The 17,136-nt window shown below is 42.9% G+C and overlaps 1 protein-coding gene across 1 annotated transcript in view; it reads left to right on the top strand.

Moving 5' to 3' along the window:
* The first annotated feature begins 5,790 nt into the window (after positions 1–5,790).
* Positions 5,791–17,136, top strand: part of LOC124279069 (hydroxysteroid 11-beta-dehydrogenase 1-like protein) — a 107,748-nt gene continuing 96,402 nt past the window's right edge. The window contains exon 1 of the mRNA XM_046714869.1: positions 5,791–5,921. The gene's annotated coding sequence lies outside the window, so the exon portion shown is untranslated. The remainder of the gene's footprint in view (positions 5,922–17,136) is intronic.

Consider the following 17,136-nt stretch of genomic DNA (forward strand, 5'->3'; position numbering starts at 1 on the left):
ACGATGGGGTATAAAAACCCGTAGAATCTGGACTATTCATCAGTCACTGCCCCACTCCCATAGATTATGGACCACTTGGACCATGTTGCGTTGCTGATTGAAAGTGATGTGGAGGAGACCAGGAGAAGAAACAGGAGAAGACCCAGGAGATTCCTGCCCAGACCATGGCTGACTGAGGAAAAGAGGAGGCTGTATGGACATTACACAAGACAGATGGAGGAGCTCAGAGTTGAGGACACGCAGTCATTCTTCAACTACCTCAGGATGGAGCCTGCGATGTTTGATGAGTTGGTGCAGAGAGTGGGACCAAGAACACAGAAGCAGGATACATATATGAGAAAGGCGCTACCTCCAGACTTGAAGCTAGCCATCATATTGAGGTTCCTGGCTTCAGGTGATAGGTACCCCAGCATCATGTACAGCTTCCGCGTGGGAAGGAACACAATCAGCCTCATCATCCCAGAAGTATGTAAGGTCATTGTGGAGGAATACAAGGGTGGGGTTACCATCTGCCCTACCACTCCAGAAGAATGGGCACCCACTGAAGAGGCATTTAGAAACAGGTGGAATATTTCCTCATGCCGTAGGAGCTTTAGATGAAATCATGTGGCCATTGGGAAACCTGCCAAGAGCGGCTCATTGTACCACAACAAATTACAAGTTCCTGTGGGTGGACTTTGGTGCTTACGGAAGTATGTCTGATGCTCAGATCTTCAACGAGTGCGAGCTCAAGGATTGTCTTGAAGACGGAGGCATATGATTTCATGATCCGTTCCCCTTTACCCCAAGATGACGAGCGTATGCCATGCTTTATTCTGGGAAATGATGCCTTTGGAATAAGGGCCTTCGCGGTGAAACCGTATGGTCATAGGACTCTCCAGAGAGACGAAATAATCTACAACTACAGGATCAGCAGGGGCCGACGGGTTGTGGAAAATGCATTTGGAATCATGGCCCAGAGTTGGTAAATCCTCCTCACCACCATGCTGCCAAGGCCTTCCGTTGTAAAGGACATCACTGAATGCTGTGTCTGCCTGCACAACTTGATGAGGACTCGTTATCCTAATCTCCACAATGGTATGGTGGATGAGGAAGATGAGCAGCACAACGTGGTGCCAGGAGGCTGGAGACAACTTGCGCAGCTTGAAGATGTGAATGATATCTGAAGTTTCAGTGACAGATGGCTACGTTTATATGTGATTCGGCGGTGCTCTGATGACGTCAGGGCTCATTTGAAGAGCATTCGGGACGTTCTGACTGTATTCGAGGTGTATTCGGTGTACATTCGAGCTGTATTCCAAGTGCAATCGAAATATTCCTATACGTTTGAAGAATATTCCATCTAAATTTCCACCAGCAATCGAAGTACATTCGAGGTGCATTCGGGACATTCTTGCAGGATTTGAAGTGGCTTGCCTTTTCGATGTTCCCTCGAATACGTTCAGAATACTTAGAATGCAGTTAGAATGCACTTCGAATGCCGTTCGATATTTTTCCACTTCGAATGTACCTCGAAGGTTTTGAACATGTTCACAACATTCGGGCATATTACAAGAATTGACACGAATACTTGGAGTGCATTTGGAATGGATTAAGACGTTTTAGAATGCAGTTCGAATTTCCAGGAATCTCCCGGCATTTTCATTCCGACGGCATTCCGGCTCATCCCTCCTCAAGTGTGAAGGGGGTATAAGACAAGCAATATACCCGTGGTGTATCTCCAAAAAGCTGGTTCACCTAGGTTATGGTTTGTCTGCACCATACCTCTGCCCGTGTGTTTCAGTTAGTGATAAACGCGTGAACCAAATAGGGCATTCATTCCACAGGCCGTAATGTACCTGGTATACTGTAACATGCTGTGCTAAACCCAACTCTTTGAATCTTCAACTGTCACCATCTACTCTGTATCATGTTTCCGCCATCTTCTCTTCATATTACGGACAACGTCACACGCTTCATGGTCAGTGTTTGGATTAGTTTTCAGAAGCGCCCATAAAATACACAAAACTGATTCTGAGTTTTAAGGTAAAGTACACAAGAAAGGAGAGGATATTTTTTGTGTGTGTGAAATTACAGGAACATACACCAATGTCTGGCAATGAAAGAAAATGACGTGAGAAACAATCAAACTCCCAGCATGGTATCAGTAATGGAGGGTGTGGCCACGGACAAAACGTCGTTGTGAACAGACATGTGTTGTGTTTTTGGAGTCAAACGCTCAAAGACATTTTATCAAAACATGTAATCTTTAAGTAACTGCTGCGAGTTGGTTGTAGCTGTTGGCTGCTTTACAACAGTGATGGTTGTAGCTGTTGGTTGCTTTACAACTGTGATGGTTGTAGCTGTTGGTTGCTTTACAACAGTGATGGTTGTAGCTGTTGGTTGCTTTACAACAGTGATGGTTGTAGCTGTTGGTTGCTTTACAACAGTGGTGGTTGTAGCTGTTGACTGCTTTACAACAATGATGGTTGTAGCTGTTGGTTGCTTTACAACAGTGATGGTTGTAGCTGTTGACTGCTTTACAACAGGGTGATGGTTGTAGCTGTTGGTTGCTTTACAACAGAGTGATGGTTGTAGCTGTTGGTTGCTTTACAACAGTGATGGTTGTAGCTGTTGACTGCCTTACAACAGGGTGATGGTTGTAGCTGTTGGTTGCTTTACAACATGGTGAGCTGTTGGTTGTGGTTGTAGCTGTTGACTGTAGCTTTACAACAGTGATGGTTGTAGCTGTTGACTGCCTTACAACAGGGTGATGGTTGTAGCTGTTGGTTGCTTTGCAACAGTGATGGTTGTAGCTGCTTTGACAGAGAGATGGCTTTACAACAGTGATGGTTGTAGCTGTTGACTGCCTTACAACAGATGGTGATGGTTGTAGCTGTTGACTGCTTTACAACAGATGATGGTTGTAGCTGTTGACTGCCTTACAACAGTGATGGTTGTAGCTGTTGGTTGCTTTACAACAGTGATTGCCTTACAACAGAGTGATGGTTGTAGCAACAGTGATGGTTGTAGCTGTTGACTGCTTTGTGATGGGTTGCTGTTGACTTTACAACAGGGTGATGGTTGTAGCTGTTGACTGCTTTACAACAGAGTGATGGTTGTAGCTGTTGACTGCTTTACAACAGAGTGATGGTTGTAGCTGCTGACTGCCTGTTACAACAACAGTGATGGTTGTAGCTGTTGATTGCCTTTACAACAGAGTGATGGTTGTAGCTGTTGACTGCTTTTACAACAGTGATGGTTGTAGCTTGACCGCTTTACAACAGGGTGATGGTTGTAGCTGCTTTTACAACAGAGTGATGGTTGGTGTTGCTTTACAACAGTGATGGTTGTAGCTGTTGACTGCTTTACAACAGTGATGGTTGTAGCTGTTGACTGCTTTACAACAGGGTGATGGTTGTACAGGTGATGGTTGTAGCTGTTGACTGCCTTTACAACAGTGATGGTTGTAGCTGTTGACTGCCTTACAACAGTGATGGTTGTAGCTGTTGACTGCTTTACAACAGGGTGATGGTTGTAGCTGTTGACTGCTTTACAACAGAGTGATGGTTGTAGCTGTTGACTGCTTTACAACAGAGTGATGGTTGTAGCTGTTGACAACAGGGTTGTATTGTAGCTGTTGACCGCTTTACAACAGTGATGGTTGTAGCTGATGGTTGTAGCTGTTTACAACAGTGATGGTTGTAGCTGGTTGTACTGCAACTTACAACAGAGTGATGGTTGTAGCTGTTGACTGACTGCTTTACAACAGGTTGTAGCTGGTTGTAGCAGTGATGGTTGTAGCTGTTGACTGCTTTACAACAGGGTGATGGATTGTAGCTGTTGACTGCTTTACAACAGAGTGATGGTTGTAGCTGTTGGACTGCTTTACAACAGATGGTTGAGCTGTTGACTGTTGTATGGTTGTAGCTGGTTGCTTTACAACAGAGTGATGGTTGTAGCTGTTGAGTGATGGTTGTAGCTGTTGCCTTACAACAGAGTGATGGTTGTAGCTGTTGACTGCTTTACAACAGTGATGGTTGTAGCTGTTGACTGCTTTACAACAGAGATGGTTGTAGCTGTTGACTACTTTACAACAGTGATGGTTGTAGCTGTTGACTGCTTTACAACAGTGATGGTTGTAGCTGTTGACTGCTTTACAACAGAGTGATGGTTGTAGCTGTTGACTGCTTTACAACAGTGATGGTTGTAGCTGTTGACTGCTTTACAACAGGGTGATGGTTGTAGCTGTTGACTGCTTTACAACAGTGATGGTTGTAGCTGTTGGTTGCTTTACAACAGTGATGGTTGTGATGGTTGTAGCTGTTGACTGCTTTACAACAGAGTGATGGTTGTAGCTGTTGACTGCTTTACAACAGAGTGATGGTTGAGCTGTTGTTTACAACAGTGATGGTTGTAGCTGTTGACTGCTTTACAACAGTGATGGTTGTAGCTGTTGGTTGCTTTACAACAGAGTGATGGTTGTAGCTGTTGACTACTTTACAACAGTGATGGTTGTAGCTGTTGACTGCTTTACAACAGTGATGGTTGTAGCTGTTGACTGCTTTACAACAGGGTGATGGTTGTAGCTGTTGACTGCTTTACAACAGTGATGGTTGTAGCTGTTGACTGCTTTACAACAGTGATGGTTGTAGCTGTTGGTTGCTTTACAACAGAGTGATGGTTGTAGCTGTTGACTGTACGAGTTTTATTATTGTCCTAGTATACGTGTGTTAAAGTAAGAATGTTGAAATTCGTGTGTCGAATGAAGTAATGGCACTCAAAACCAAACAAACAGAAAGTGAAAAATAACTTATTCTGTCAAAACTTACCCATCAGTTATAATTTGTGCAATTAAATATTTGACCAAGTCCCCAACCCCAAACCCCATCCCAAAAATCTCCAACTATCCGACTGCAACTCCGTCCATGAACACTCATACGAGTGAGTGAGTTTAGTTTTACGCTGCACTCAGCAATATTCCAGCTATATGGCGGCGGTCTGTAAATAATCGAGTCTGGACCAGACAATCGAGTGATCAGTTGGGAACCGATGACATTTGTCAACCAAGTGAGCGAGCATGACCACCCGATCGAGTTAGTCGCCTTTTACGACAAGCATGGGTTACTGAAGATCAATATTCTAACCCGGACCTTCATGGGTAGACACTCATACGAAAGTTAACTGTTTGGGTACACAATGGACTCGGTTCTGTAATTTAAACACGTAAAACATCTATCAGAGTCGTTGTCATTTGTCGCCGCAATTGTGTTTGTTTTGTTTTGTGTTTGTTAGGATATCAGTTTTATCAACATCAATCACAGACAGGCAGGATTTAACTTGTGAGCTTTAATTGATGCTCAAGAAAGGTGTCCGTTCTTTAGTCTGGTTCTCTGTATGGGAAGGGCACGTTTAAATGTACTGAATATGATAGTACTTGGGCGGCGTCTCCACTATCTTCGCCGTCCTTTGTAACTGAAATATAATATTGAATACATTGTTCTCCTATAAAAGTCATATGCATGGCTAATATATATAACAAGACAGTGTTGTCAAGCAGTCGGGAACGAACAAGTTTGGCATCTGCCAGGTAAATGTATATAAATATATAGTTTGTCAACTTCTTTCGACTTCATCCCGATAAATTCGTCGTGGCAGTGAACTGAATGGCTACATCCAAATAACTGGGGCGTGTTTACGGTGTTCCTCCCCCAACCCTCCCCCGACACCTGTCCGCGGACTGTCATGCCCGGGTCTCCCCGTGGCGCGGGGCCCGACCGGCGAGTGCTGATATAACCATCAGTGTTATCACATGACCGTGGACCGACCGACCGTCAGCCTTCACACAGCTCGGTCTGACAGGCTATCTGTTCTAGTCACACACATGCATGCGAGTCTTCCCAAAGCAGCTGTAAAGTCGTCCGGCCGCCTTTACAGAAAAGGTAAGTTCCGTTTTATGACCAGTAACAGGGAGAAAGTTGCAAACCAACTCCTATGTAATTCTGCAAGCACATGATTGTTGTGTATGTTTCGGGTGACAATCAGAGAAGATAGTGATTGTGAGTGCACTTTGACCCCGGCTCTCGGTGTCTGTTTGATGTTCAATGTTTGGACACAGACCCAGCCCACTTCAATGTTCACGGCGAGGAGGACAGACAGGCAGCATCTCTAGCAGGCCTGCACGGACAGTGACAGACAACCAGGAGTGATGATGGAATTAATAGCATCTTTACAAAACTTTAATGTAACATGCTGTCTATACTTTTCTTGACTCTCAGTCTCAGAAAAAACAAATTTTAGTAGTAAGTAATAATTGTTAACACAAATTAGATGCTGAATCAAAGAAATGAAAACCATTTCATTACAATTATTTCCACCAGACTTCCATAGTTGATATTTACCTTCAGCTCATTTGAAAAAATATAATAATTTGCCTGTTTACTGCAAACATGGTGACTTTGTGTGATATTTTGATTCAAATAGACATATAATTTTGTTCCACTGACATTGGATGGTTGAAACGTTACACGATGTGGCTCGTGTTTGATTCCCCACATGGATACAATAGGGCAAAACTGATACGGAATGACCTCCACTGTTAGTTCCACCAAGCATACTCAGTTAAAACAGGTTTCCCAGTGTCACAGCTTATTAAGTCGGATGATATCAGAATATCAGATCTGATTAAAATACAAAAAGTTTGGTAGACAATTTATATACATAACTGCCTTGGGTACTGTGTTTGTTAGAAATGGTAAAACAGTCTTGATTTTGGAAAATCATGTACATACCGGTACACACATCATGTGTTTGGTGCATGAGTGAGTTGTTTCTCCCTGTGCTGTTACGAGTCATGTCATTAGAATTCAGTTGTGTGGGAGTTTCACTTGAGAGAAAACTGCAGCATTTATCCTCATTCTAGTTGAGCCAGAAGATATGTAGGAATGACAAGTGTTTATGGATGATCAACTTCTTTATGGTACTATTGCGACGTTTCGGTATAGATACCTATACCGTTTTCAAGCATCAGAAGGTATGTGTTGGTGTAGGACTGTCCACTGGAGGAGGATACAATACCCAACAGGCTCAGAGTGGACCCCTATTGATCTGTTGCATCAATTAAGAAATACTGTATGTGAGTGAGTGAGTTGAGTTTTATGCCGCACTTAGCAATATTCTGTAAATAATCGGATCTGGACCAGACAATCCAGGGATCAACAACATACTGTATGTAGTGGGGATGAAGTGTTGGTAGTGATGTAAGGTGCCACAACCAACCTCGTGGTTAGGGAACACAGTCTGAGAAGTCAGTTGCCCTCTGACAAATAGGATCCAGAGCTTGAAGCAGGGGGACATGGCCCTCACGAGTTCCCTGAAACCATCTAGAAATAAACAGAGAAGATATAAAAAAGTCATATTAAATTTGCTTGCCTGAATATCTGTGTTAGCAGAGTTAAAAAAATTCTGAATAGTTTAAAATGTAAGATTTACAGTAGGAAGTGATCAGTTGTTGCCTGTGGCAAAATTATTCATCTTACCTGTTACTACTTCTACTACTACTACTACTACTACTACTACTACTACTACTACTACTACTACTACTACTACTACTACTACTTCTACTTGTATGTTATTGTTTGTGTTATTACTTACAGATGTAAAGTTTTCAGAATTTATATAAAAATATTCCCCTTTGTAGATTTGATCCCCTAAGAGATCTTAATGCCAAGAGGTGATCGTAGCTACTTAACTTCAGCATAATCTATGACATGGTGCTCATTGCTATGTGGGACATACCCAGGTTCCGAGTACCCCATGCCGGTTGAAACAGCTGTCCTGAAAGGTCTAGACCAGGTCCTGAGTACTCCATGCTAGTTGAAACAGCTGTCCTGAGAGGTCTAGTCCAGGTCCTGAGTACTCCATGCTCAGTGAAACAGCTGTCCTGAGTGAGTGAGTGAAACAGCTGTCCTGAGAGGACTAGTATTGGTCCTGAGTACCCTGTGCTAGTTGAAACAGCTGTCCTGAGAGGACTAGTATTGGTCCTGAGTACCCTGTGCTAGTTGAAACAGCTGTCCTGAGAGGACTAGTATTGGTCCTGAGTACTCCATGCTAGTTGAAACAGCTGTCCTGAGAGGACTAGTCTTGGTCCTGAGTACTCCATGCTAGTTGAAACAGCTGTCCTGAGAGGTCTAGTCCAGGTCCTGAGTACTCCATACTTGTTGAAACAGCTGTCCTGAGAGGACTAGTCTTGGTCCTGAGTACCCCGTGCTAGTTGAAACAGCTGTCCTGAGAGGTCTAGACCAGGTCCTGAGTACTCCATGCTAGGTGAAACAGCTGTCCTGAGTGAGTGAGTGAAACAGCTGTCCTGAGAGGACTAGTATTGGTCCTGAGTACTCCATGCTAGTTGAAACAGCTGTCCTGAGAGGACTAGTATTGGTCCTGAGTACCCTGTGCTAGTTGAAACAGCTGTCCTGAGAGGACTAGTATTGGTCCTGAGTACCCTGTGCTAGTTGAAACAGCTGTCCTGGAGAGGTCCTAGATTGGTCCTGAGTACTCCATGCTAGTTGAAACAGCTGTCCTGAGAGGACTAGTCTTGGTCCTGAGTACTCCATGCTAGTTGAAACAGCTGTCCTGAGAGGTCTAGTCCAGGTCCTGAGTACTCCATGCTTGTTGAAACAGCTGTCCCTGAGAGGACTAGTCTTGGTCCTGAGAGTTAGAAACAGCTGTCCTGAGAGAGGTCTAGACCAGGTCCTGAGTACTCCATGCTAGTTGAAACAGCTGTCCTGAGAGAGTGAGTGAAACAGCTGTCCTGAGAGGACTAGCAGTATTGGTCCTGAGTACTCCCATGCTAGTTGAAACAGCTGTCCTGAGAGGGTCTAGACCAGGTCCTGAGTACTCCATGCTAGTTGAAACAGCTGTCCTGAGAGAGGACTAGTCTTGGTCCTGAGTACTCCATGCTAGTTAGAACAGCTGTCCAGAGAGGACCTGAGAGGTCCGAGAGGACTGGATCCAAGGTCCTGAGTACTCCATGCTAGTTGAAACAGCTGTCCTGAGAGGACTCGTCCAGGTCCTGAGTACTCCATGCTAGTTGAAACAGCTGTCCTGAGAGGACTCGTCAAGGTCCTGAGTACCCCATGCTAGTTGAAACAGCTGTCCTGAGAGGACTAGTCTTGGTCCTGAGTACTCCATGCTCAGTGAAACAGCTGTCCTGAGTGAGTGAGTGAAACAGCTGTCCTGAGAGGACTAGTATTGGTCCTGAGTACCCCATGCTAGTTGAAACAGCTGTCCTGAGAGGACTAGTCTTGGTCCTGAGTACCCCATGCTAGTTGAAACAGCTGTCCTGAGAGGACTAGTCTTGGTCCTGAGTACTCCATGCTAGTTGAAACAGCTGTCCTGAGAGGACTAGTCTTGGTCCTGAGTACTCCATGCTAGTTGAAACAGCTGTCCTGAGAGGTCTAGTCCAGGTCCTGAGTACTCCATACTTGTTGAAACAGCTGTCCTGAGAGGACTAGTCTTGGTCCTGAGTACCCCGTGCTAGTTGAAACAGCTGTCCTGAGAGGTCTAGACCAGGTCCTGAGTACTCCATGCTAGTTGAAACAGCTGTCCTGAGTGAGTGAGTGAAACAGCTGTCCTGAGAGGACTAGTATTGGTCCTGAGTACTCCATGCTAGTTGAAACAGCTGTCCTGAGAGGACTAGTATTGGTCCTGAGTACCCTGTGCTAGTTGAAACAGCTGTCCTGAGAGGACTAGTATTGGTCCTGAGTACCCTGTGCTAGTTGAAACAGCTGTCCTGAGAGGACTAGTATTGGTCCTGAGTACTCCATGCTAGTTGAAACAGCTGTCCTGAGAGGACTAGTCTTGGTCCTGAGTACTCCATGCTAGTTGAAACAGCTGTCCTGAGAGGTCTAGTCCAGGTCCTGAGTACTCCATACTTGTTGAAACAGCTGTCCTGAGAGGACTAGTCTTGGTCCTGAGTACCCCGTGCTAGTTGAAACAGCTGTCCTGAGAGGTCTAGACCAGGTCCTGAGTACTCCATGCTAGTTGAAACAGCTGTCCTGAGTGAGTGAGTGAAACAGCTGTCCTGAGAGGACTAGTATTGGTCCTGAGTACTCCATGCTAGTTGAAACAGCTGTCCTGAGAGGTCTAGACCAGGTCCTGAGTACTCCATGCTAGTTGAAACAGCTGTCCTGAGAGGACTAGTCTTGGTCCTGAGTACTCCATGCTAGTTGAAACAGCTGTCCTGAGAGGACTAGTATTGGTCCTGAGTACCCCGTGCTAGTTGAAACAGCTGTCCTGAGAGGACTCGTCTTGGTCCTGAGTACTCCATGCTAGTTGAAACAGCTGTCCTGAGAGGACTCGTCCAGGTCCTGAGTACTCCATGCTAGTTGAAACAGCTGTCCTGAGAGGACTCGTCAAGGTCCTGAGTACCCCATGCTAGTTGAAACAGCTGTCCTGAGAGGACTAGTCTTGGTCCTGAGTACTCCATGCTCAGTGAAACAGCTGTCCTGAGTGAGTGAGTGAAACAGCTGTCCTGAGAGGACTAGTATTGGTCCTGAGTACCCCATGCTAGTTGAAACAGCTGTCCTGAGAGGACTAGTCTTGGTCCTGAGTACCCCATGCTAGTTGAAACAGCTGTCCTGAGAGGACTAGTCTTGGAGTACTCCATGCTAGTTGAAACAGCTGTCCTGAGAGGACTAGTATTGGTCCTGAGTACTCCATGCTAGTTGAAACAGCTGTCCTGAGAGGACTAGTCTTGGTCCTGAGTAGTACATTCGAAACAGCTGTCCTGAGTGAGTGAGTGAAACAGCTGTCCTGAGAGGACTAGTATTGGTCCTGAGTACTCCATGCTAGTTGAAACAGCTGTCCTGAGAGGACTAGTCTTGGTCCTGAGTACTCCATGCTCAGTGAAACAGCTGTCCTGAGTGAGTGAGTGAAACAGCTGTCCTGAGAGGACTAGTATTGGTCCTGAGTACCCTGTGCTAGTTGAAACAGCTGTCCTGAGAGGACTAGTATTGGTCCTGAGTACTCCATGCTAGTTGAAACAGCTGTCCTGAGAGGACTAGACCAGGTCCTGAGTACTCCATGCTAGTTGAAACAGCTGTCCTGAGAGGTCTAGTCCAGGTCCTGAGTACTCCATACTTGTTGAAACAGCTGTCCTGAGAGGACTAGTATTGGTCCTGAGTACTCCATGCTAGTTGAAACAGCTGTCCTGAGAGGACTAGTCTTGGTCCTGAGTACTCCATGCTCAGTGAAACAGCTGTCCTGAGTGAGTGAGTGAAACAGCTGTCCTGAGAGGACTAGTATTGGTCCTGAGTACCCCATGCTAGTTGAAACAGCTGTCCTGAGAGGACTAGTCTTGGTCCTGAGTACCCCATGCTAGTTGAAACAGCTGTCCTGAGAGGACTAGTCTTGGTCCTGAGTACTCCATGCTAGTTGAAACAGCTGTCCTGAGAGGACTAGTCTTGGTCCTGAGTACTCCATGCTCAGTGAAACAGCTGTCCTGAGTGAGTGAGTGAAACAGCTGTCCTGAGAGGACTAGTATTGGTCCTGAGTACCCCATTCTAGTTGAAACAGCTGTCCTGAGAGGACTAGTCTTGGTCCTGAGTACCCCATGCTAGTTGAAACAGCTGTCCTGAGAGGACTAGTATTGGTCCTGAGTACTCCATGCTAGTTGAAACAGCTGTCCTGAGGAGGACTAGTATTGGTCCTGAGTACTCCATGCTAGATTAGAGCAGCTGTCCTGAGAGGGACTAGTCTTGGTCCTGAGTACCCCATGCTAGTTGAAACAGCTGTCCTGAGAGGACTAGTCTTGGTCCTGAGTACTCCATGCTAGTTGAAACAGCTGTCCTGAGAGGACTAGTCTTGGTCCTGAGTACTCCATGCTAGTTGAAACAGCTGTCCTGAGAGGACTAGTCTTGGTCCTGAGTACTCCATGCTAGTTGAAACAGCTGTCCTGAGAGGACTAGTCTTGGTCCTGAGTACTCCATGCTAGTTGAAACAGCTGTCCTGAGAGGACTCGTCAAGGTCCTGAGTACTCCATGCTAGTTGAAACAGCTGTCCTGAGAGGGACTAGTCAAGGTCCTGAGTACTCCATGCTAGTTGAAACAGCTGTCCTGAGAGGGACTAGTCAAGCCAAGGTCCTGAGTACTCCATGCTAGTTGAAACAGGGGACTGCGTCAAAGGTCCTGAGTACTCCATGCTAGTTGAAACAGCTGTCCTGAGAGGGACTAGACCAGGTCCTGAGTACTCCATACTAGTTGAAACAGCTGTCCTGAGAGGACTAGTCTTGGTCCTGAGTACTCCATGCTAGTTGAAACAGCTGTCCTGAGAGGACTCGTCAAGGTCCTGAGTACTCCATGCTAGTTGAAACAGCTGTCCTGAGAGGACTCGTCAAGGTCCTGAGTACTCCATGCTAGTTGAAACAGCTGTCCTGAGAGGACTCGTCAAGGTCCTGAGTACTCCATGCTAGTTGAAACAGCTGTCCTGAGAGGACTCGTCAAGGTCCTGAGTACTCCATGCTAGTTGAAACAGCTGTCCTGAGAGGACTCGTCAAGGTCCTGAGTACTCCATACTAACTACTATGACCAATTGTCTCCAGCTTCACAATGTTGATTACTCAATTTATCAACTACTGCACTGCTTGTTTGAGTTTTTCATTTTTGGTATTCAATTATTTGTATCATTTAAAGTGTGTATTATAATTTTGTCAAATTTATTAAGTTCACCTGTCATAAATTATGTTGTAGGGTTGTGATCAGTGTGTATCACAATGCAGTAATTTATTATAAATTTGAAACAAAGCTTGTTATGGAACTTCGAGCAGTAACCACATGTTATGTCCTTATTAATTTCCCAACTACAGAACTTTGTGGTAAGGAGAGTTTAATTAAGTGAAAGCACCATATAATCTATGGGTCCTTTGTTTGAAACTGGGCAGAATGCTTATTTAAACACCAATTGGCACTGATGAAACACCTTCTGCTTTTGACTGATGAGTGAGTGTCACTTTTAGCAATATTCCAGCAACATCACGTCGGGGGACACCAGAAATGGGCTTCACACAGTGTACCCATGTGGGGAATCCAACCCGGGTTTTTCAGCACGACGAGCAAATGCTTTAACCACTAGGCTACCCCACCGCCCCTATTGACAGATGGAGGATCAACTTGCCAACACTGTGAAGCCAGCAGGGTTTGAACCCCCAATGTCTCCACCATTGTCAAACAAAGTCGATATTCTGTCATGCTGTACAGTTTGTGTGTCTGTTAACATCTGATGAATGCTTTATCTGTTTATGAACTGAGCTGTTTTTGTTCTTTACAGTGTGATATTCTACTCTTTGAATTTTTGTTTGGTTGCTTTTCATGAACAAAAGATGAACAGAAAATGAATATTATTTTCCTGATCAATGTTATGTTTTCTCACAACAGACACATCAACTTGGCCAAGTAGTATTTAGATGATTGACATGTGTGATCTTGTAAGTTCTTTACAAATTGTTACCATGATTTATTTGTCACAGAATATGCAGAACCAGTGAAATGCTCATGCATTCCTGAGTACCTTTTATATAGATGCTTGATTGGCATTTTAAAAGATGCTATTTGATGAACATAGAGATATTTCTGGGTTACATCTTCTTTTTATTCTTGAGTACTCAAGAATAAAAAGAAAATGTAACCCAGAAAAATCTGAATGTTCACCTTTTATATATGTCATCAAAACAGTGTTATTTACACATGTTAGGTGTTAAGGTTGTTTGTATTTAACAACTCGGATCATGGACCCTTCTACTACCAAATACCAGCTCCTCATGGATAAACATGCAGTTTTAACATTATTATAATGTCAGCAGATAATTTACACTTAGTAATCCAAGGTTATCCAGCCACAGTTTTATTCCTATTTCAAGTGTTAAGCCCATTTCTGGTGTCCCCTGCCGTGATATTGCTGGAATATTGCTAAAAGCGGCGTAAAACTAAACTCAGTCCTATTTCAAGATAGATACAAAGAGTTCAGTTGTAATGTTTCACAGTAGTGAAGTCACTCTTGGCTAGGAACTTGGTGTAGTCTGGTGAGGCCTGTAACTATAGAGGTTAAAGAGTATACCGTGGAGGTGTAAATATGAACATTAAACATTGATTACCTCCGACAGCTCTCTGGCTTCAGAACACTGAACACGCCCCTGAGTGTGCTTTGTTCAGTGATAGACTCTCCAAGCCAGTTAGTCATCAGGAGATCAGCATTGTGCACTTGAATGGACACTGTGGCTCTCATACTGGTAGGAGTAATGCTCAATTCTAATTCAACTTAGTATGTAACACGAGTTCTGATTGGTCAATGCTATAAATTTCCGACCGTATAATCAGTATATACTGTCGCAATTTAAAAAACGATTCACCAAAACTTTTGAATGTATCTCTACACTATAGGGGTAACGCTGTTTTTCAGGGCATTATCATTTTCAGAAGCCCTAAGTCTTCAATTAACTCCCTATTATAGCTAAAATGGATGAAATTTGTGTTTAAAAAAGACAAAACAGTATCATAAATATAATTGTAAGTTTACTTCAAACAACTCGCAACGGGCTGTTGACCCAACACTGTTAGGTCATGTATTTTCTACTCTCTGTCAGGAGACATGAACCAGGAACTTTGAGAGGATGTTTACCACCAGAACTTTTCACGGCATTAAAATTAAACAAATGGTCATGTTCTGTAATGAATGAGAAACTAAATTCTCTTTAAGAATGTTAACTCATCAAACATCAAACGTCTGAGGAAGCAGACACTTTATTATGATGTCTAGCAGGACTATGGAATTAGATTTGTTCATCCAAGAAAATGGAGAAATATATACCGGTATTTATGAAATTAGTAAAAAGACTCAGTGAGTTGAAGCTGAAGATGTGTACAACCACAGTGCTGGGGCTGACAAATGAAAACATTCTATTGATTTGTTGAACTTGAAGTTTCATTTTCTGAGAAAGCAAAAGGGTAAAATACCAAAACTGGTAGGAAGTATAATGGGGCAGTGGAATTCATATTTACTAAATACCATAGGCATATCGAGTTGACTTTTGTTTTGTGAAACTCAAAAAATCTTGTAGATAAAAATATAAATTTTGTGTCCCTAATAATGAAAGTGGGATTTTTTTTGCACCTTCCCTCATTCAGCTTCACATTGGCCCTCTTGATGTTGTTGAAATATAGCCAGCTATGTCAGAAACCTTACATGATATGGTGATGTCACCATATATAGTGATGATATGGCGATGTATTTAGTGATGTATCGTTACATGATATGGTGATGTCACCATATATAGTGATGATATGGCGATGTATTTAGTGATGTATCGTTACATGATATGGTGATGTCACCATATATAGTGATGATATGGTGATGTATTTAGTGATGTATCGTTACGATATGGTGATGTCACCATATATAGTGATGATATGGCGATGTATTTAGTGATGTATCGTTACATGATATGGTGATGTCACCATATATAGTGATGATATGGTGATGTATTTAGTGATGTATCGATATTTAGTGATGTCACCATATTAGTGTGATGATATGGCGATGTATTTAGTGATGTATCGTTAGTGACTGACTGTTTAGTTTTCGCTTTTACATTTTGCAATATGGTGATGACACCAGAAATGGGCTTAACATATAGTGATGATATGAACCGATGTATTTAGTGATGTATCGTTACATGATATGGTGATGTCACCATATATAGTGATGATGATGTATTTAGTGATGTATTACATGAGTGATGTATCGATTACGATGTATTTATGATGGTGATGTCACCATATATAGTGATGATATGATATGATGTATTTAGTGATGTATCGATTACATCGATATGGTGATGTCACCATATATAGTGATGATATGGTGATGTATTTAGTGATGTATCGTTATATGATGATATGGTGATGTCACCATATATGGTGATGTCACCATATATGGATGATATGTATTTAGTGATGTATCGTTACATGATATGGTGATGTCACCATATATGGTGATGTATGGTGATGTATAGTAGTCGATGATATGGTGATGTCACCATATATAGTGATGATATGTATTTAGTGATGTATCGTTACATGATATGGTGATGTCACCATATATAGTGATATGGTGATGTATCGTTACATGATATGGTGATGTCACCATATATAGTGATGATATGGCGATGTATTTAGTGATGTATCGTTACATGATATGGTGATGTCACCATATATAGTGATGATATGGCGATGTATTTAGTGATGTATCGTTACATGATATGGTGATGTCACCATATATAGTGATGATATGGCGATGTATTTAGTGATGTATCGTTACATGATATGGTGATGTCACCATATATAGTGATGATATGGCGATGTATTTAGTGATGTACATGATATCGATGTCACCATGATATGATGATATATGTGATGTCACCATATATAGTGATGATATGGTGATGTATTTAGTGATATCGATTATTTAGTGATGTATCGTTACATATATGTGATGTCACCATATATAGTGATGATATGGTGATGTATTTAGTGATGTATCGATATTACATGATATGGTGATGTCACCATATATAGTGATGATATGGTGATGTATTTAGTGATGTATCGTTACATGATATGGTGATGTCACCATATATAGTGATGATATGGCGATGTATTTAGTGATGTATCGTTACATGATATGGTGATGTCACCATATATAGTGATGATATGGTGATGTATTTAGTGATGTATCGTTACATGATATGGTGATGTCACCATATATAGTGATGATATGGCGATGTATTTAGTGATGTATCGTTACATGATATGGTGATGTCACCATATGGAGATCTATTTGTCACCATAATAATGTTCTTCAATGTTCAAGGAACATTGTCCGAGATCACACTGTTCTCCCAAAGGGTGTGCTTTCCCAGACTTAAAGGGCCACACTTTTCTAACTTGATGGAGAAAGACATAAGATCTAACACATATAACAGCCAGCTGCCTTAGAAGATAGCTTGGTGCTATTTGTAATTTTACAGACCAACCAAATCAGAATCAGGTAGACAGTTGCATCTTTGCCAGCCCCTTTCTCTCTAGAAAGAAGAATGGAAAGGGACTA

The sequence above is a fragment of the Haliotis rubra genome, unplaced genomic scaffold (assembly GCF_003918875.1).
Source record: "Haliotis rubra isolate DU_JTF1 unplaced genomic scaffold, ASM391887v1 Scf246, whole genome shotgun sequence".
NCBI lineage: Eukaryota > Metazoa > Mollusca > Gastropoda > Lepetellida > Haliotidae > Haliotis > Haliotis rubra.